Here is a 22901-nt window from a genome sequence, read left to right on the forward strand (position 1 = left end):
TGGTACCAGGTACACTTATGAGCACCCTTATGTTCGAACATGGTGTTTGTTATGGATAATCCATGACTAGCACAGAAGTCCAATAACAAACGACCGCATTAAAAAATAAATCTAACAGGGTAAAATGAGCCAAAAATCGAAAACGGAAGGGGAACCTACCTCCTTGGTTTCGTCAGAACATGCTAGTACTATAAGGCGTTTGGTTAGAGTGTTTTCAAGAATCGAGAATCAAGAACGAAATCAAGAAAATGAAGAGGCAAAAGCCATCCGGGGCGCAATTTCCTCCTCCGTTTGTTCATCGTTGCGATCGTTGTTGTGTTTATGTGAAAGAAATGCAGTTACAGGGCAAAACAGTTTTTCAAGGTTGCAATTCAGTTTTCGTGGGGAATTAACAAACTATTTTTATTTTCTCTTTTTTTTATTTATTTATTATTATTATTTATTTATTTTTTTGCGGAGGGGGGGGGGCGCCGGGAGTGAAGCTCGCCTAGAGCGCCAAATGTGCTGGGGCCGCCCCTGCTAGGAATGTCCGCTGGTTACGCCACTGATAATGCCAGTCACCCCTTGCACACCGTCATCAGCAACCAGAGGAGCCTGTTCAGTGGAAGGCTGCTCCTTCCCAAAGTAAAGACCAACAGACTCAAGAACTCCTTTGTCCCTCATGCCATCACACTATACAACTCCTCACTCGGAGGGAAGTAGGAGGAAATAGTATAGAAGTAATAGAGTAAAGAGGAGACATATAACCTATTCCACTGCTTAATTTGAACTGCTAATTTATTTTATTTAACTGTCAGCCACCCCTTGCTCACCGTCATTTCATTTTATTTATCCACTATATTATATGACATTAATCCACAATGTCGTATGTGTATATGTATGTGTATGTATGTATATATATGTGTATGTATATGTTTATGCATATCTATATATATATATGTATGTGTGTATATGAATATGTGTGTTGTGGTGACCCGGCTCAAGGAACAAGAGTCTCGGATGCTCAAACTGCCAACAAGGCACGTTTATTAAGTCCAAACAACGGAAAAAAGGGGAATCACCCGTCAATGCAAACTATAACAAAATAAAGAGTCTGGGCTCCGTGAGCCACTGGGGATGCTGTGGCCGTGTCTCACGCGCTGTCCCGGTATCCAGGTGAGGAGTTCCTTCCGTGGTCTCCTGTGGTCTTCTCTAGACCGGGTCCCGGGGCAAAGGTCCATCCGGGTAGGGAATCTCGCTCCGCTCTCTGCTCCCACATGGGTCACGTACCTCCTGTCTCAGACTACCTCTCAGCTTCTCTTTTATAGCCCTCACCTGGGTCTGATTGGCCTGGTACACAGGTGTCTCCTGTTGGCGTTGAGTGGGACCTTCTCAAAGCGACCCTTGGCGCCCTCTGGGGGAAAAGGGTGGTAGACAGCACGTATTACCTGCCCTCTGGGCTTCCAGGCCTGCCGTGTCGGGGCCGGGTTGCCACACTCCTCCCCCCTTAGATGTAGCCCCGGGGCACCTCTGACTGCCCAGAGGCATGCGTCCCGACGGGACAGGGCATCAGCATTGGCGTGCTCCCGCCCTGGTCGGTGGTCCACTTTGAAGCGGTAGTCCTGTAGGGCCAGGAACCACCTTGTCACCCTGGCGTTTGTATCCTTGGCGGTGGCCATCCACTTGAGCGGGGCATGGTCCGTCACCAGGGTGAACTCCCGGCCCAGAAGGTAGTACCGCAGCTTGTCTATGGCCCACTTGATGGCCAGGGCCTCCTTCTCCACGGTGGAGTAGTTCCTTTCATTCGGGAGGAGTTTCCTGCTAATGTATGTCACTGGGTGCTCCTCCGCGTCCCGGACCTGCGAGAGGACCGCTCCGAGGCCCACCTCTGAGGCGTCGGAGTGGACTATAAGGGGCAGAGTAAAATCAGGCGTTAATAGTATTGGCTCGGAGCATAGGGCCCGTTTAAGGAGACTGAATGCTCCCTCTGCTGCCTCAGACCAGGTAACGCGGTCCGGCAGGGCCTTCCGGGTCAGGTCATGTAGGGGGCTTGCCAGGGTGGCGAAACTGGGAATGAACCTTTGATAGTACCCTACCAGACCGAGGAAGGACTTGACTTGCTTCTTGGAGGTGGGGCGGGGCCAATCCAGGATGGCCTTCACCTTGGCCTCCTGCGGTCGGACGTTCCCGCGACCGACTCTGTAGCCCAGGTATGAGGCCTCCTCCAAGCCCAGACGGCACTTGGCGGGGTTGGCGGTGAGACCCGCCCTCCTCAGCTCCCCCAGGACCGCTCTTAGGTGTCTCAGGTGGATGTCCCAGCTGGCGCTATGGATGATGATGTCATCAATGTACGCGGCGGCTCAGGCCTGGTGTGATCGCAGGAGACGGTCCATCATGCGCTGGAACGTTGCCGGAGCTCCATGCACCCCGAAGGGGAGCACCGTGTACTGGTATAGTCCTCCGGGGGGTCGCGAACGCCGTTTTCTCCCGGGCGGTCTTGCTGAGGGGGACCTGCCAATATCCCTTGGTAAGGTCGAGGGTGGTGAGGTACCGAGCGGGCCCGAGCCGCTCGATGAGTTCGTCAACCCGGGGCATTGGGTACGCGTCGAACTCCGAGACCTCGTTCAGCCTCCTAAAGTCATTGCAGAATCGAAATGATCCATCTGGCTTCGGGACCAGGACGATTGGGCTGGACCAGGCGCTGTGTGACTCCTCGATCACCCGGAGCTGGAGCATTTTCTTGACCTCCTCCCGTATGGCGACCCGACGGGCCTCTGGGACCCGGTAGGGGGGTACGCGTACCGTGACGCCTGCCTCTGTCCGGATGTCGTGTTGAGCGACCGTTGTTCTCCCGGGTAGCTCGGAGAACACGTCCTGGTGTTGCAACACCACGTCATTGAGGTCTTGTTTCTGGGTGGGGCTGAGGTCCTCGCCCATCGGGACCTCCGGTACGCCTTGCCGGGCGACGAGGGCCACGGGGACCGGCACCGGTGGGGTTGTCCCGGCCTTCCACTGCTTCAAGAGGTTGACATGATACAGCTGGGTGGGCTTGCGCCTCCCCGGCTGCCGCACCCGGTAGTTCACCTCCCCCACGCGGTCGACCACCTCATACGGTCCCTGCCACTTGGCCAGGAACTTGCATTCGGCAGTAGGGATGAGAACCAGGACCCACTCCCCCGGCTGGAAGAGACGCAGCTGGCCCCGCGGTTGTAGGTCCGCGCCTGGGCCTGCTGTGCCTGGTGCAGATGCTCCCGTACTATGGGCCAGACCTGCGCCATTCTGTCTCGTACCTGCTCGACATGGTCCACTAGGGTACGATGGGGGGAGGGTTGGCTCTCCCAGGCTTCTTTAGCCAGATCTAGTAGTCCCCTTGGCCGCCGTCCGTACAGCAGTTCAAAGGGGGAAAACCCTGTCGAGGCCTGGGGTACCTCTCTCACCGCGAAGAGGACGTGAGGGAGGAGCTGGTCCCAGTTCTTTCCGTCTCTCTCCATGGTCTTCTTCAGCATGTGCTTTAAGGTTTTGTTGAACCTTTCCACCAGCCCGTCCGTCTGGGGGTGGTACACTGAAGTCCTCAGCTGCTTCACCTGCAGGAGACTGAGAAGCGCTTTTAGCACACGCGACATAAAACATGACCCTTGGTCTGTTAAAATCTCCCGTGCTATCCCCACCCGACTAAAAAGCAACATTAGCTCCCGGGCTACGGCCTTAGCGGTGGCGGCGCGGAGGGGTAGGGCTTCCGGGTACCGGGTGGCATAGTCAACCATGACTAATATGTATCGGTGTCCCCGGCTGGTCTTGGGGAGAGGGCCCACAATGTCTAGGGCCAGTCGGTCAAAGGGTACCTCAATGATAGGCATCGGTATCAGCGGACTCCGGATCGAGGGTCTCGGGGCCGTCCGCTGGCACTCCGGGCACGCCTGGCAGTACTCCGTAACGTCCTTCTTTATCCCGGGCCAGTAGAACCGGTCTAGGATCCGTTCCCTAGTCTTGTCCATGCCTAAGTGTGCCCCTAGGACGTGTGTGTGGGCCATGAAGAGGACTTTACTGGTGTACGGGCGAGGCACCACCAACTGCTCTACTACTACTCCCGCCCTCCATCGGTTTACCCTATACAGTAGGCCTGACCTGGTGCAGAAGTGCGGGTACGGTAGGGTACTCACCGAGTCCCTGGCGCGACTGTCATGGGCAACAACGTGGCTCCAGGCGTGTTTCAGGGGGTCATCCTGCAGTTGAGCGGTGGCGAAATGTCCGGGACGGTCCGACCCCCTCCCGGTTGGGGGGGAAGTCCGAGAGCTCCGTGAGGGGGGAACTCTCCGTCTCTCCTAACCCGGCAGGGTCGCTCCGACGCTGTCAGGGTGTCGGGGGTCCCCGGCGGGTCCAGGCGATGAGTCTCGCCGGGTGGGCGGGCTGGTGTGCCTGGTGGTGTTGGGCCGTCTCTTCCGGTGCCGTCTCCCTCTCCAGATGTCTCAGCTGGGGAGGAGTGTGGTGGCCCGGGCTCCGTAGGCGTGACGAACTGGTTGTCGGTGTCGCTCGGCTGCGGTCGGGGCGGTCGGGGTCCTGGCTCTGCGTTCCAGAGCCGGTGGAAGATGGGGCAGTCTCTCCCGATCAATAGGGGCAACCGGGAGATTGGGTACGACCCCGGCCCTTACGGTGAAGGCCCCTCGGGGGGTCCGCACGACCACATGGCACGTGTCATAGGTGCGGGTGTCCCCATGAACACAGGTGACCTCCATCGGTTCCCCCGTCTTCCGACGGCTAGGTCGGGCCGGATGAGGGTGACGACCCTCCCCGTGTCGATGAGGGCCTGAGTGTCCTTATCGCCCACCCGAGCCGGGAGGTTCGGGGCTCCGGCCTCCTGATGCGCCCAACAGGTGGCGAGTAGACACGGTCCTGGCCGGCCCTGCACCCGCGAAGGCCGAGGGTCATAGACACAGTCCGGTCTCCGGGCAATTCCGAGCGAGGTTGTCCTGTCGGGCCACAGTTATAGCACCGGCCATACCTCTCTGGCTTCTGAGCGATCGTGTTCTGTGGTCTCGGCTGAATCTATCCTGCGAGGGGGTTCCGGTCCTCCTCGGCCGGTCCCTACGGGTGGCCGATCGGAGCGGGGGGCTGTGGCCGGGTGTGCGGCTGTTTAGCTTGTCGGGCCACCTGCCAGTTCTCGAGCTGGCGGTGTCAGAGTCGTCCACCGTGTTCGGATGGTTGGTGGCGATGGTTCTCTGGGCTTTCCGGCGGTAGCTGGCGATAGGTGGTTGTCCAGTAACCCCGTCGAGGAGCGTTGGGAACCATCCTCTCCTCCCGCGAGCCAATCTCCTGATGAGCCGCGCGTGCTGGTCGATCTGGGACCTCACCGGCGCCCTTGGGTCGAAGCGCCATGTCGGGAACCGTGGGCCCTGGGCCGCCAGGCTTATGTCCATAGTACTCCAGTACCAGCCTGCTTGAGGGTCTGGTACTACACATCGCCTGTTCTGGGGTCAGGTCCTGCTCTCCTGCTGTGCGGGTCCCGTGAGGAAGGGGGCACGATGTGTGCCCACTGGTCCTCGGCCATCTTTCTCTCCGAGCCGTCCTCATCGAAGACCTCCAAGTAGGCCTCGACATCGTCCTCCTGGTCCTAAACTTGGTAGCCGGCTGGTGGGCGCTGAGGACGGAGAGACGTCCGTGGAGCGCATTTCCAGCCGTATGACGGCCTGCCGGAGAGGGCCCTTTCTCGACGGCGTCCTCGCAGGAGGGCGGCCGCATCTGCGGCCCCGTCTGGGTTCTGCATTCGGGCGGGTGTGTCCCGAAAAAAATAGCAGGAAAACTGTTGCGTGGTCTGGATTGTCTGCCATTCTCCACCATACTGTGGTGACCCGGCTCAAGGAACAAGAGTCTCGATGCTCAAACTGCCAACAAGGCACGTTATTAAGTCCAAACAACGGAAAAAAGAGGGGAATCACCCGTCAATGCAAACTATAACAAAATAAAGAGTCCTGGCTCCGTGAGCCACTGGGGATGCTGTGGCCAGTGTCTCACGCGCTGTCCCGGTATCCAGGTGAGGAGTTCCTTCCGTGGTCTCCTGTGGTCTTCTCTAGACCGGGTCCCGGGGCAAAGGTCCATCCGGGTAGGGAATTCTCGCTCCGCTCTCTGCTCCCACATGGGTCACGTACCTCCTGTCTCAGACTACCTCTCAGCTTCTCTTTTATAGCCCTCACCTGGGTCTGATTGGCCTGGTACACAGGTGTCTCCTGTTGGCGTTGAGTGGGACCTTCTCAAAGCGACCCTGGCGCCCTCTGGGGGAAAAGGGTGGTAGACAGCACGTATTCACCTGCCCTCTGGCTTCCCAGGCCTGCCGTGTCGTGCCGGGTTGCCACAGTGTGCATGTGTATATGTAATTATACAGGTTTATTTATGTTTACATTAGTATTATTACATTACATATATTTATTATTAAAATAATCCTCTACGACAGTTCTCTACATTTATCGTATTTACTTGAATCCTGTTTTACTTCTATTAGTATTATCTCTACTTTCTATATTAGCTAAGAGTTTATTTGTTACTGTTTACTGTTTTTGTATATATATACTATATATATATATATATGATATATTAATATATTATATATATATATATATATATTTTTTTTTTTTTTATAGTTAGTTAGTTAAGAGTTTATTGTTTATCTTATATTATTATTATTATAATTATTGTTTACTGTTTACTTTTTGTTTTACTTTTTATAGTTATCTAAGAGTGTATTGTTTATCTTATATTGTTATAATTTAATATTGTGTTGTGTTTCTTCTGTGAGCTACTGGACAATAAATTTCCTTGAGGGAGTCATCCCAAAAGGATCACTAAAGCCTAATCTAATCTAATCCAATCTAATAAAACGACCTGAGTTTTTCGGACCTATTTCGAGGGGGAAAAAGGCCGTCTTATATTCGGACCAATACGGTTTTACACTTTATTTGTTTCCAACCAATTTACACTTTTTAAATGGAGTGCATGTTGATATTGTTTACTCAATTTAGACTCACTTACCTTCCCTTGATTTAAGCTATTTAACATTTCTTAACGTCTTAAACTATGGAGCGTTACTAAAATATATTTTCAACCTCACTTTGCACTACACTGATTTTCGCATTTTCTGCAGGAAATTGCATTTTCTAGTTATCATTTGCATCTGAAAAAATGAACGACACACATTTGCTTGATATCATTTATTTCAAAAATGTTTGTCAAGAACCATTAAGTCATCAAATATACATTGACTTATCATGACACTAATAAATGACGCGTAGAGAAGTGCAACTTTTTATAATGATGTTCATTATAAAAAGTCTCAGATAAAGGGAAATGTATGGATACAGAAGAACAGGTGGAATTAGCCCTTAAATGGAATATATTGTGCCCATAAACATACTCTGAAAGCGTATAAGACAGGCGTATTTACAGAAAAACATTGTTTTAACATGTCTAACTTTTCTCAATATCAAGACAGAAATTAAGCCAAAACAATTTTAACATTTCAGAACGATTTCATTTGGATTTTGGCATCATCAACTGACGGGGGAGGCGGAGCATGTTGGGTAAACAACTTGGGTTTTATGATGTCCCAATTTATTTTTTAATGGTGTGAGTTAGGGCGTTGACGTTAAGGAGGAAGGGCCCATGGGCTCAGGACTCCAAGTGGGAGTATATCTGCTAAGTGTACAAGACACATAGAGGTACCTCAGCTAGGTTTACAATAATGCATAGGAGTATATCTGCTAGGTTTATGGTACACATGGCTTCACATATGTTGAGTTCACAGTGACGTTGAGACATTTGTTGCATTCAGTCATGGACTATAGCTTGGAGCATGTGCCATACCACCACATTCAGTGAATACACCTAAACCAGTTTGCGCTTCAAACAGGCAGAACGGACTGTGTGTGTATGCCTCAGATAAAACCAATGTGCCTTATTTACTTCAGAATAAGCAATCAGTTCAGTGCCTGCATTTATCTGGATCACAACTCATTGCTGTTTTAAAACAGTTTAAAAAAAGGTACAAACAGAGAGAGGGAGAACAAGAGGAATGGTGGTTTAACCTGCATATTTATTTTTCATCTTGCATTACCTTCTCCTTCTCCCTCGTCGTCTTCTGCTTTTATGACTGGGGTTCCTTATGATAGAAAACAGGAAAATAGTATCAGTTATGCTGCATCTTAAAGATGACCACTACTATGGAAGTCTGTCTCATCGGATTAAAAAAATATATATATATATATTGCATTTAAGCAATGAATATTTAGGCATTGAATGACGTCAGATTTTTTTTTGCCTCTGAATTAACTCTTCAAAATTTCCACCTTTATTTCAATAATCACAAATTCAAAATCTAATCTTCAACGTTAAAAAATTCTATATGCAAATTTCAGATACAAATTCAATTAACGAAATGTAGTGTTAACATCCGGGACCCAAGAGTAGACAGATACGATCCTAGATGCTAGATCGTTGTCAAGCAAGGAGAGCGAGCGGGAATAAGCGTGTCACCCATTGGATACCCGACTCTGATGCAGGAAGGCATGTGCAGAGCAGGTTTTAGCCATGTCCAATGGTGATGATGGGTCTTTCTTTCTTAATACAAACGTTAATTCTAAACAGAATTTTACACAGTAGCCCATAATAGGAAATGCTCAAAGGTAAATCAACGTAATTAAACACTGACTGTTTCATTTTATGGGGAAAGAGGCAACGGTGGTGGGCCGTACTAAATGCCTTATCCATTGTATCTGTAGGAGCTGCATTCAAGTTTTTATGTTTTGAACATAGATAGTATATAAAATGGATGTAGCACCAGGGCAGACCTCAGTTATTCCAACTGCATACAATTCTCTTGGCTTACGAGCGTCGCCATCTTGTCATAGTTTGACTCCGCCTCATTTTCTCTAACCAAAAAAGGGCATTGATGTGACGTCAGGGGGAGGGAGATATGCCCTGCCTGACGTACAACGAATTAGCTCTTAGCTCATTAGTTTTTAAACGATCGGTTGGTACAGTGGACCGCAGAGAAAGGCATCTTGGCACCGGAATGAACAATAGGAATGAATGCAGTCGAGGTCAAGATGACGGAGATAGAATGCTAATCCTGAAAACTAGCCTCCGAGTCGAGGTGAGAGTCAGCTGCTAGCTGTCACCCAAGAGGCCGCGCCCCTAATTATTTATAATTTTTAACCTCCAATAAAATAAAAACTAGCCTGCTAAAAAAAAATTCACCCTTCCAAGTGTTGTCATGGAGATATGAACTAAACATACTGACTAGAATAGGTTGAATAAGACAAAAAAAACAGCCTGTTTAACAAGTGAGTCAACGATGAATTGCTCACTTTGGGTACCACCTCGTAGTGGCCACCCCGTGCTACTGCAATGTTTGTTACTCCCGCATTGGATGCTGGTAGAACTCGCTGTGGTTGGGGCTTGGTTTTGAACGACTCTTTCTATTTCTCCTTCTTTCCCACCTGTGGTGAGTGCGCACCTGCTACAGGTGGTGATGATGCACCCTTTAAATTGGTGACGGAAGCTCATGACTGGGAGAAGGCGGGCAAGCAGATACAGTTATTGATCGTTCTGCTTGTGAACTGTGAACACCTTGATATAGATACTTGCTTTGCATCCTTAATTGGTTTATATTTTATTTACAATAAATGACGACCTTGGACAGTCAAACTCTCACTCTTTTCTGGACACAAACTGGGCGTCAAGCAATGCCTGCTTTCTCCGTGTGGTAAATTGATAGGCAATTGAAACTTGGGGTTATAGAAAAATCCGACCACGTTTTTTTGCCACTACAGTATGGGTCTTGAAAATGCTAATGAAATCAAATGTATTTATTAAACACATTTAATAACAAGCCGAGGGGGATCCTATGTTTTATTTATGTTTTTGTTATAATGCACACCGTTTAGACTTGGGTGGATTTGCATGCAGCATAAGGGTAATTGTAGTGGGTTAATAGCCCAATTTATTAGGCCACAAATTTGTGGCCATCCGAGGTCCCTTGGCCTACGTTTGGTGTGATGCTTGGGCGATCTGAAGCCTTGCAATGTGCACTGTGCAACGAGAGTGCAGAGCCGGCAGTACTGTGCATTGAGTGGCAACTGAATGGGCAGCATCCTGGAGATCCAGTGGCAGAACGGCGTGCCTCGGGAAGAAGCGCCCGACAGCATCCTGATTTGAATTTTTCATCCTCATACCTGCATCAAGACACTGTCATACTGTCGGCTCTGCATGCTCGCTGCGCTCTCATTATGCCACCACAGAGGCATATCAACCGTTTTGGTTCAGGTGTACTCCACTTTCCTCAACGTGCTATTGCCCGGTGTCACAAAACGAATGCACCCATTTCTAATGATCGATGATGATACAAATGTTACGTTTTAAGCTTGTGAATGTTTCCGCACGTGAACAACGACTTCATGCCTGTTTACGCTTCAAACTCGTGCAGGTTGCCAAAAATGTGCAACAGCGGAATTCGATGTAACAGCCATTGCCGTTGGACTTGCCTGAAACCTGCTTTGCACACATGCCTTCCTGCATCAGAGTCGGACGGGTATCCAACGAGTGATGCGCTTATTCCCGCTTGCTCTACTTGCTTGGCAGGGTGGCTATAGAATATTTTCAGCAGAAGGTAAGTCAGTACCGTCTAGTTTCTTCAGCCTAAGGAGCCTCTTTGAGGCCTCGTCCATCCACGTCCCTTCGGCTGAATACTTCTCCTCCAGGGGTTTCCCACAAAGACCAGGTCCACCAGGCACGGCAGGTCTGCTAGCTTCACAAACTCCCCTGTGGAATGAAGGGTTAGCATGTTGGCTTCAAATGAATACGATATAGTAGATTATGTTAGCCGTACTGTTTCTGAATATGTGATCAAATTTAAACCTCAACTGGTTGGTTACTTTAAAAATAAATGCAACTCACACACTTGTGTCATATCCCACAACATATCCAATAACAACATATGTATTTTCAATACAATAGTTAATGTAACAACATGGGAGCTCACCCCACTCCTTCACCAGGTTGTTGGACATGTAGAGGACCTTGAGTTCCTCATGACATGGATTCCTCTCAGTTTCTCAATCAGGTTGTAGGAGATCCACAACTCTTCTAATGTGTCCCCTACTGCCTCCTACACACACACACACACACACACACACACACACACACACACACACACACACACACACACACACACACACACACACACACACACACACACACACACACACACACACACACACACACATTGTATCTTTGTACATGTTTCTCTGCAGCATGTATGTGAGAAGAATAAACCATTAGTGTGTACGTAGGGATTAATGTGAACTCACGAGTCCATTAAGATTCTTTATGTTGTTTCTTCCTAGCGATAGTATCCTCAAGTTTTCTACAAGGAAACAAAGATTCTTAACCCATTTTGGGTGTACTTGATGTGTGTCTGTGTGTGCATTCATGGCTGTCTGGGGGACTATTTTTTAATAGTATTTATATGTGTCACTTCTTGATTAGTTCCTTTATCTAAAATGTGTTTGTATGGATGTGTGTGCAGTCTCTGAGAACTTACTCAAGCCATTGAGGTTTGCTATTTTCTCAATGCAGTTTGTTGATAAGGAAAGTTTCCTGTGTAGATATAAAGAATAATAGTTGCATTGTTATCATCTATATATTTTTGTAACATGTCACATATCACATGCATGGTTATCTGGGGAATTACATTTATATTGACTGATGCAGCTGTCTTTTACATAGCAGAATTACCACACTAAAGAAAATACAAGGCATTATATGAAAGAAATATGTAAGGAAGAACAATATCATAAAATTAACTCCATGAAATATGGGGTGTATAGGTCGAGTACCTGCGTGGCTGGTATAAGGTGTATGGGTTGAGTGATTGCATGGTTGGTATTATAAGATTTATGGGTTGAGTGGCTGCATGGCTGGTATTATGGGGTTTATGGGTTGAGTGACTGCATGGGTGGTATTATGGGGTTTATGGGTTGAGTGGCTGCATGGCTGGTATTATGGGGTTTATGGGTTGAGTGACTGCATGGCTGGTATTATGGGGTTTATGGGTTGAGTGACTGCATGGCTGGTATTATGGGGTTTATGGGTTGAGTGACTGCATGGCCGGTATTAAGGGGTTTATGGGTTGAGTGATTGCATGGCTGGTATTTTGGGATGCATTAAAACTTGTCATGTTCATTACAACCTAACCGATAGAACTAACATTAACCTTCCTACCCGACAGAAGAGTCACCAATACTGTCGTTATTATGTATAACACATGGACTTGTGTAACATGTGTTCGTACAATGTGTGTCAAATATTTCTACATATAGATGAAGAGGCTGAGACCAGAACTCACTCGCAGTTGATCAGCGTGGAAAGGGAGGCGTCCATCTTCTCTACAGGAGGAATCTGACCGTACAGCTTCACTTCTTTGGCCTCACCAACCTTTTCCCCAGCCTTTTCCTCCTGATATTCATAAATAATACATGCACAAACACACACATGCAGTCCCAAATTATTATATAACGATGACCCCTTGATTAATACAGCAAGGGGGTTGGGGTCTCTGAAAGCGTGTTTAAATTGGTTGTATCGTGAACCTACGGACTTCAGTGGGGGTTTCATTCCGTCTGCGCACGGCACCTTCTCAACAATAATCAATAATCTTCCTCCCACTCAGGGTGAACATTTTCTTTTATTTATTTTTCTTCTTCACCCCTCGCGGTCGACTTGGGATCTGTCGGCTGGTTGGGCACCCCTGCCCTAGAGTATCTGTGGTATAAAGGCTGGGACGAACTTCGAATTATAAATATGTACACTTTGGGCCCTATCTTGCATCCAGCACAATTGACTTTCTAAACTTACGCATGTGTCGTTGATAGTTTGCAACTGGCGTAAAGCGTTCTTTTCCCTAAATTCCCCAAATTAGGGAATGATCTTGCGCCCCAAGGGGCGGTTCGGCGAAAGGAGGAGGCGTGTTCTGGCGCAAACGTTCCCTGGTGCTATTTTTTGCTAGCCTGGTTCTACCAGACTCTCGTACTTCACTTCATTTCATTTCATTTGTACAGAGAGTCTGGACCTAATCAATTGACAAACGTTAACTCACTTGAAGGCGGGTGTCTGTTGAAGTTTAAAATGATTGGATCTGCCCAGTGCCACTCTGGATCTGCCATAACCAATCGCTAACGTTTGGTTGTGACGTATGTCATGCGCCGGGAATCACGCGCAGGTTGTACACAAACCAAACACCTTGCGCGTCTGCACGAAAATGTCCGTCAACGACAGCTGCAGGTTTTGTTCGTCGAATTTAATTTATCAGGGAAAAATTGCACATTGCAAATCAACTACCGACCTACAACAACAACTCAAACTGGCGCACGACTTTATCGTCATTGTTCTCAGACACGCCCTCTGTTTGCTGATTGGGCGCCGCTGTGGCAGCGCCAGAAAACCAAATTACATACAGCAGGTCCAAACCTAGTACTGAAGGGAAATTCAAATTGAGCAGAAGTACTTAGGCGGGCGGAGCCAGGCAAATTTTTTGCAGTTTCAGAAAACAATTCCGCCACAAACCAGGAAATACCTGGTTTAAAGTCAGTGGCGTGTTGTTCAGATGCTATTTTAAGGGCGCACGCATAATGTTGCTTTTGCACCTAGCGCATACACTTTGCTTCAATCATCTACCACACATTCTTGGTACATTATTTGGGAAAGAACAGGTGATACAGCGGTTATAAGTTGTACTTTTAAATCAATGCATCTGCAAACACATAATTCTAGACACAGACATCGTGTACCAGCCCATTACTCTTAGAATTGATGAGTATTTGATCGTGAGAAAACATTGTTTTACCGCGAGTCAGTGTTAAAATGAATGAATGAATGTGGGCGAGCGTGTGTGTATGCGTAAAAGGATCAATGAATGCAGGCTGGCGTGTATGCGTCACACTGTTTAAACACACGCAAACTAAACACGTAACCAGGGGTTGACACTAAGGTTTCAAAAGCACTTGCCCATCGGGCAAGTACAGGTCAGGTTCAACTTACCCGAATGTAATGTTCACTTGCCCAAATTATAATCAGAATCGTGAACGGGCCTCTTTTTGCCAGGCACCCGGCCTGGTTTAGGGGGCGTTCAGAAAAATCATCTGATGCTGAATGTTAGCTTCCACACATGTTGTGTTTAAAAAATAACAAACTTCTCTTTGTTTACTTATTTACTTATTTATCGAGCGGTCACATCGTGCCATGAAGTGATTTCAGTCCACCGTTCCAACCTATTAAAGCTATCACCAAGTTATATGTAGACCTGCATGATTTTATGCAAATGTACATAACTAAATGTCAGAGGTAGTAGCAAAGATATGTCTTTTTAACTTTCAAGATTCTTGTAGCTCTAACTGAATAATCACATTTCTAGTAGGGTTGTCAGTCACGATACTTTATTTTCTAACTTCAACACTATTCCTGGAAAAATATAGATATTCTATACCATTTTTTATATCAGGGGAAAAGTTTTTTCAGGAAAGAACATACCCAAAGTAAATAGATTATATCTCCACAACTGCAAGGGCGGTAATGTCATCTTTGGGCCAAAAGAAAGATTGTTGTGCAAGTGAAATATTCAATGGGGATAATACTTGGTTAAAGTGAATAAAGCCATGGAAACAGCATAAGTGGAAGATAACATTTCCACCTGAAATAATTATCAGTATCAGTTGGTCGTTATCAGTTGGGAGCACTGTCTTACTATGAGACACAAATAAAGGTAGATATCTTACAATTTTGACACTTGACACCTCTATTTAAAGTTCAGGGCAATCGAATGCACCAAGCCAAACACTCGCAAATAAATATATGGCCACTAGATTGCGCTAAAGAATATGTTTTCTGTTTGAAGGCAATTTACCTATTTCCTAAGAAACCTTCTCTTATTCATTGATTGAAAACACCATGTTATGTTGCAAAATTTGGCCCAGATACTGGATAATCTGTTTATGGTGGTTTTATTCGATCAGAATCAACTTTGTAGACAAAAATCACAAAGGTAATACTTCATTTTTGGTAATACTTCATTTTTGGAAAAGGGGACGTTTCTTCTTAAGTTGTTATTTGCGAGTTTTAGTCACAGAATGATATGGTTTGGACTGTTGGAATAAGTGGAGGCTCAGCTTTCATGTAGGCCTAATATATAGCCTACAGTAGTTTGTGAGGGTCCAATTTCGTGAAAAAGATCGCTATTGCTGTGTGCATGTGCACAGTTATGGAACCCAAAGCCGTGTTCTTGACTTTCCTTGATAATTTGCCTGAATCCAAAGTACTTCCAAACTGCACTCCTCCATCACTACTACATTTAACTTCTACCTAAACCGTTCGCGGAGGTGCTGCACTTGAGATGCTAGCTGTGTTGGCTAACCTTTAGCGAATCACTGCCAGAGACCGCACTGCGAGTGACAGAAGGCGGGGCTATATTCGCACTGAAGCGATGCGTGTCTGTTAACTCGCTTTCCGAGAGAAGAGAAGACAGCGCGCTGATCAATTGCAAATACTTCTATTTTGTGTGGTTTTGAGGAACAAAAGGTTGTTCTGCAGTTTCTAAAAACAATTTGAATAAATAGCTTTTATATTAACATCCACCCAAAATCCACTTGCCCGTTCGGGCAACCAGAAAAAATCTCAACTTGCCCAAACATTTTTTTTACTTGCCCCGGGCAAGCGGGCAACCGTTAGGTTGAATCCCATTACTTGGCTCGCTTCAAAATCTCAGCCCTAACCCTCGCTGTTGCGCGTTCACGTGCCGTGGAGCCATGTCCCAATACCATTTTAAAGGTAGCTTAAGGGGTCGGGGGAGGGCTAACATCCCCTCAAAATTGAGGATTTCCATTGGGCACCCTCAAAGCGCTTCAGTTCTGACTTGCTCCCACAATACCTTGCGAGAAAACGGAAAATCAAGAAATATCCTAGACAAGATGGAGGGCGAAAAGAGCGACAGGATTGGAAAAACCCAAATGTAAGTGTTTTCTCTGTAATTAACTAGTAATTATTTTATTAATTATACTCTGCAGCCCGGCCGCGGGCTTCAAAGCCCGGCCGTGGACTCTCGGATAGATCGCGAAAGTCCGCGGCGCCGACTTTTGCGGTAGATCGCGAGGCCGACTTTCGCGGTCGCCCGACCCCGGTTCTCGGCCGGCAGCCCGGCCGTCGACCGGAGCCTCTGCAGCCCGGCCATCGACCGGGCTGCAGACCGGGCTGGCATATCATGTCGTATGATATCCAGATCTTCCATGTTCTAGTGACTCCAGGTTAAAAATAAGCTTTATACTAATATATTATATTATATTAGCAATATTCTATAAGTAATATTATATATACACATATATTATATTAATACTAATAATAATAATACATTTTATTATAATGCACTTTATATTCAAGAATCTCAAAGGCTCAGAGAAAAAATACCAAAAAAACTATTAAACAGGGGAACCTCAAAGAAAGTTTAGCTAAATGCGTCTTTTAAAGAGATGGGTTTTGAGGTTCCGTTTAAAAAGAGCTGTAGTCTGTGGAGCCCGCAGGTGGTCAGGAGGGCGTTCCATAGTCTAGGGCAGCAGCAGAAAAGGCCCGATCACCCATGGTGCACAGCTTCGTATGTCGGGTTGGAGGGTGTGAGTGGATCCTGAACGGAGTGTACGTGAGTTTGTCGGGGGGGTGAGGAGTTCCTGAATGTAGAGGGGGGCAAGTCCGTGAAGGCACTGGTGGGTGAGGAGGGAGACCTTGTACTCAATTCTGAGTGAGACAGGGAGCCAGTGCAGTGATTTCAGGATGGGGGTGATGTGGTCATGCTTGCGCAACCCTCATCAGGACCCTGGCAGCACTGTTTTGAATGTATTGGAGCCTCTGGATGCTCTGCCAGGGATCCCAATGAGGAGTGCATTGCAGTAGTCCAACCTGGAGGAGACAAAGGCATGGACGAGCTTCTCTGCATCAGCCAGGTGTGAGTGATTGCGGAGTTTGTCGATTTCCTGAGGTGGTATAAAGCTGTCTTACGAGGTGTTTGATGTGGGTGTCAAAATTAAGTTGTGGGTCCATTTTAACACCGAGGTTGGTTGACGGATGTGGAAAGGGGGATGTTTTGCCAGAGAAGGTGATATTGGATGGTGGGGGAGCGGAGCTGATGTGGCGTGCCAATAAGGATGGCTTCCTTTTTTAGATGGCTGTTAAGTTGTAGGAAGTTGAGCTTCATCCAGCCTCTATCTCCTCCAGGCAGGTGGTCAGTGTGGATGTTGGCAGAGGGGCAGAAGAAGTGGGGTTGTCCTGATGTAGAGCTGTGTATCATCAGCATAACAGTGGTAAGTACAAGCCATGCCTGCTAATGACACTACCCAGGGGGAGCATGTACAGTGAGAACAGTGTGGGCCCCAACACCGAGCCCTGGGGGACACCGCAGGTGACGTTGTTGGTGTGTGATTTTGCTTTTGCCCAGGGGCAACGTGCTCAGTTCTGTCAGTGAGTACGAGGTGAACCAGTTCTTTACAATTTCCTGATAGTCCAATGGTGTATTGCAGGCGGTGAGGAGAATATTGTGGTCAACCGTATCAAAAGCAGCTGTTAATCCAGAGGATGAGGAGAGATGGGGAGCCGGTGTCTGCTGCCATCAGGAGGTCATTGTTGACCCTGACCAAGGCTGTTTCTTACATGTGGCCATAGCGGAAACCAGACGGAATTTTTCAAAACAAGTGATGTTGTATGAGGTGATCCTGGAGTTGTGCTGCAACTGTTTTTTCCAGAAACTTTGACAGAAATGTGGAGAGTTGAGATGGTGCCTGTAGTTGGAGAGGACTTCTGGATCAAGGGTAGGTTTTTTTAATGTTGGTCTGATGACAGCCGTTTTTAATGCAGATGGGATATGGCCGGCCAGGAGGGAGTGGTTATGATATTGGTGATGAGTGGGATAGACAGCAGAGATGTTGGCCTTCAGCAGAGCTGTAGGGAGGGGTCTAGTGCACAGGTGGATGGCTTCATTTTCCTGATGACGTCCTCCACCTCTTCCTTTGTGAGGCTGGAGAAGGAGCAGAGGGTCTGGACAGAGTCAATCGGTGGGTCAGCAGTTTGAAGGGGCAGGGCAGTAGTTGATGGAGAGGTGTGAGCGGATGTTATTCACTTTTTTGTTTAAAAAAGTTGATGTGCATGTTGCACCTCTCCGTGGTGGACATCAGATTGGGATGGTAAGGGGGTTTGAGAAGGTGATGAACAGTTGAAAAGAGCTGTTTGGAGTTACCAGGGCTACTGTTGATTATTGCGGAATAGAACCTGGACCGTGCATTATTATATATTATTATTAGTTATTAGTATATTAGTACTATTCTATAAGTATTATTATACTAATATATTATATTTATATTATATATTACATGGTTAATCAATGTATTTTTGGCAGTACTATATTGTTGTACATAGCTATTAAATATTGTACATAACATATGGCCATATCTACCAGTTCTGGCATATAATTCCTAATTCCTTCTTATTCGTTTTTCTTTCAGGACTTTGTTGAGTCCACTGCCACCAGCCCCCCCCCACCTCTCCTCATGCTCCTCCACCACAGGCACCTCTTCCACCACCCCAGACACCCCTTCCAAGAGGAGAGTGCCAAGGGAGCAGGCGAGGCTGAGGAGAGCGAGGCAAAGGTTGGCGGAATGGTTGAGAAGTTGTGATTCTCCACCATTCTCTCAAAGCTGAGGAGAGTGTGTGTGTGTGTGTGTTGTGGGTGTGTGTGTGTGTGTGTGTGTGTGTGTGTGGTGTGGTGTGTGTGTGTGTGTGTGTGTATTTTTAGGTGTGCGTGTGTGTGTATTTTTAGATGCGTGTGTGTGTATTTTAGATGTGTGGTTCAGTGTTTCTTATTTAAATAAAGTGTTTCTTCTAAAGTGTTCTTGTTCATAACCGATTATTATCTAAGGGTGCACTCACACTAGGCCATCTGGCCGTGGCCTAACCCTGCCTCAAATCTGCCAGTGTGAGTGGGCCAGTCTGGCCAGGCCGGGCCATTTGGCCACTTGGGAGAGGTGTGCTGCTACGGCACGGGCCGCTACCTGAGCTGGATGACGTATAGTCAATGCGACGACCACGGACATAATAAAGGCGCCGAGCCTTCTTTCACATTAAACGGTAAACATCGCGTCAAGCAGTTCAACTGTTGGTGTGTTCTCTGTGTTGTTGTCCATTGTTGTTAAAACTCTGACTGGCGGCAGAACTTATTATGGTCCATGCAGCGGACGCTGGTGATGACGTGTTACGACGTGATGACGTATGTACAGAGCCTTCCGTGGCCAGGCCACAGCTGCGACGGCCAACGGCCACGGCCAGATGGCCTAGTGTGAGTGCAGGCCAGAGAACAATGGGCCATTTGAGCACGGTTTAGGTGTGAAAACGGCCAACGGCCACGGCCAGATGGCCTAGTGTGAGTGCACCCTAATACCACCTTTAACATGTAGCTAAGTTGACATTCAAAATAAGGTATATTACGAGGGACAAATAGTATAATTATATTATTATTTTTTAATACTTTATTTAAACATGCCAATTACAAAATATAAATACCATTTCAGGTTAAACATCTTTACAATGGGCTTGCTCGTTGCCCGAGACAATGGCAGCCAGTCTGTCTCTTGTAACATTACCAGGGGTCTGGTTATCTGCTAGGGGGCACGGGGCGGCCATGATGACGTCACAGGGTAGGGTTGTCCCATTGGTAGGGGAGATCGGTTTAGGGGTAGCAATGAGGGGTAGCAATGAGGGTTAGGGTTGAGACAGTGAGCAAAGAAACGGTATTGGGCCTTAGTGTCAACCCCTGCGTAACGCATAATACAGTCCATGGCAAGGCATATTAACGGGGGATATTCCATATTAGGAACACAAGTCAATAACGATAATGCATACAATACTGGTAAGAAACGATGCTTGTAAATGTATTGCGCATATCCTTCAATAGAACCACAGTTACCGCATATGTGTGTTAAGTTTTCTTTGCCGGAATTTATTTGAGGACACAGTATTTCTGAAGTTGTGGAAAAAAACGCTATTCCATGTGTGAATTAGGCCATATTATTTGGCCATAAACTGAGCCATTTGAAGTTTGAAATTCATGTGGACAGCATCTGTCTCTCATCTGAGACTGCAAACGCACTGTCAAAATATGAAGTAGTCAGATTCGAATGCGCTCATGGCTCTTAAAGGGGATGGGAGATGGCACTCTCATTGGTTTATTGCACGTTAAGCCCAAACCACCCCTATGGGTAATTAGGCTACTTCAGACCAACCCTTTTTAGATTTGAGCCGAGCGCAAGAGCCATTTATCCGCCTGTAAAATAGCAACATCGCCAAAGAACCGCCCAAAAAGCTACTTGCATTTGGTGCTTCTCACTTGCGTTTCAGACCGTTAAAATAGGGCCCTTTATGTTGAAAGTAGGCCTATAGACCGTCGAGATTCCCTTTTTAATTCCGTTGGTATAGATTGATGCTTGTAGAAAGAATTATAATAATCCTGCCAGTTTTTAAAACAGCCGAAATTGTATGTACTCGCCTAATGCTTGTTTTTCCAGCCCAACGTTATGAGTAGCGGGGAAAATCGCCTATTCTGGCAACGCTGCCTGAACGTCGTAAAAAGTAGTCCAATTGAGCGACAGAAAGTGCCCAATCTGGCAACACTGCCTGAACGTCCCCACGCTCTAACCTCAGCGTAAATCAATAGACAGAATAGGTCCCGCCTCTGACGCTCCCGGTTCCCTCGGTCAAATGTCTATGGGAAAAACATGGGTTTTTGAATGATCGTACATAATAAACTGGTGGCGAAAAAGTAAAAGCTGCGTCTCGTTTGAACTACCCGAGGGAACCGGAGCCTCGGAGGCGGGACTGATTCTTCAGAGGTTTATAGAATCAACTGAAAACAAGCACACATGGAACTTAAACTGTGATTTTGAGAAAGGTAATCAAAATTCTGTTTTCTGATTTGTTAAACCTTTCAACGAAGGTTAACGATAAAATATTCACCAAGTTACAAAGTCTGAAGTATTAATTGTCAGAGAATGGGCGGACAGCTCCGCCGTCCTCCAATTGACTTCCATTGTAAAAAATAGTATCTTTAAAGTAGAATAAGAAAATCAGAAAAGAAGCGCGCGATTCTAAGCTAATCTGAACATTTGGAATTGTAATGGAGTCTCTAGGTGAAAGATTTAGGAAGGAGATAGGTCCCAAAGTTTACAGAGAATAATAAAGAAGAAAGAATAAAACTTAAGAAGAACAATAGTTGAGTGCTGCATGCAGCACTCACCTAACTAATACAAATGTTTACATACGACTTACCCATTTCACTAGCGCTTCTCGGATGGTTGTTGCTTTTGCCTGCAAAATATGTTAAGTACAATGAGGGTGAAGTACACTGAAGTACACTGAGGGTGCGGTACACAGAGGGTGAAGTACACTGAGGGTGAAGTACATAGATTGTGAAGTACACAGAGGGTGAAGTACACTGAGGGTGAAGAGGATGAAGTACACTGAGGGTGAAGTACACTGAAGAACACTGAGGGTGAAGTACACAGAGGGTGAAGTACACAGAGGGTGATGTACACAGAAGGTGAAGTACACTGAGGATGAAGTACACTGAATACAATGAGGAAGAAGAGGGTGAAGTACTCTGAAGTACACTGAGGGTGAAGTACATAGATGGTCAAGTACACAGAGGATGAAAGGGTGAAGTACACAGAGGGTGAAGCACACTGGGGATGAAGTACACTGAAGTACAATGAGGAAGAAGAGGGTGAAATACTCTGAAATACACTGATAGTGAAGTACTATTATGGTGTGACACTAACAGGATGCACTTCTCTACACAGATAGGTGGACCCTCTGACTATACAGCTTTCCATGTTGATTGTCTTTAGCAACAACATAAAAAAACACGACAGTGATGACGTGCGTTAACATCATGATAACTTAACTTAAACATTGAAAGACTCTCAGCCAGGGCTAACTGCACGAAGAGTGTTGCCAGATTGGGCCAGGAAATCTGACTGTGCACGAATCACCACGATTCTTATTGACGTTCGATCGACTAAGATAATCTTGACAGTAATAACACGTTTACACAGATATATTAAAATAAATCATTCGAATTATTGTTGAACTCTAGCGAAAATGTGTGAAAGAGTGTCTTAGAAACACGGGGAGCAATCACTCACCATGTTGACGGCTGCTGTTGCTATGACGACACCGCTACGTCACTGAGCTGCGCATGCCCACTAAGGTCCGCAGGTCCGCATATCATATGCTCTGAGTCTAGCCCTAAAAAATGTAGGGATTTATAGGGGAGCAGCATGATTTTAAAATCATCTGTCATACAGGGAGCCAATGTAACGATTTAAGAATCGTTACATTGGCATGGTGATGATTGACAGCTAATGGCTCTATCTCTTCTCTTTGAAAGCATGGTAATGATTGACAGTTTATGGCTCTATCCCTTTATCTTTCTCCCCCACTTTCGATTGCAAACACCAATGTAAAACATGCAAACATTTCTTACAAAATGACTTCTAAAATGTCTAAGTTGCAAATTGATCCAGGCGACATGTTAATGCATGTTTCCTACACTAAGCATATCATATTTTAATCTTGGGTTATGGGTTTACACGTCATGTTACCAATAAGCTAGTCCTTGGTTTTGGTTGCTATAGTTTCTACGTTTTTACTTCTACCATTCTACTTGCTGTAGTTTGGTCTGGCTTTGCGAGACTAACTTGTACCTGACCTTGGAGCCTATATTATTTTATCTATCATTCATACAATCCTGAACAATGATTGGTTGCCTCAGCATACACTCAGTATGCTGAGGCAAC

At 46.6% G+C, this 22901-nt stretch overlaps 1 pseudogene; it reads right to left on the reverse strand.

Moving 5' to 3' along the window:
* Positions 1–5428: 5428 nt before the first annotated feature.
* Positions 5429–22341, reverse strand: LOC130382679 (dynein axonemal light chain 1-like; annotated as a pseudogene).
* Positions 22342–22901: the final 560 nt, after the last annotated feature.

The sequence above is a fragment of the Gadus chalcogrammus genome, chromosome 5 (assembly GCF_026213295.1).
Source record: "Gadus chalcogrammus isolate NIFS_2021 chromosome 5, NIFS_Gcha_1.0, whole genome shotgun sequence".
NCBI classification, from domain to species: Eukaryota; Metazoa; Chordata; class Actinopteri; order Gadiformes; family Gadidae; genus Gadus; species Gadus chalcogrammus.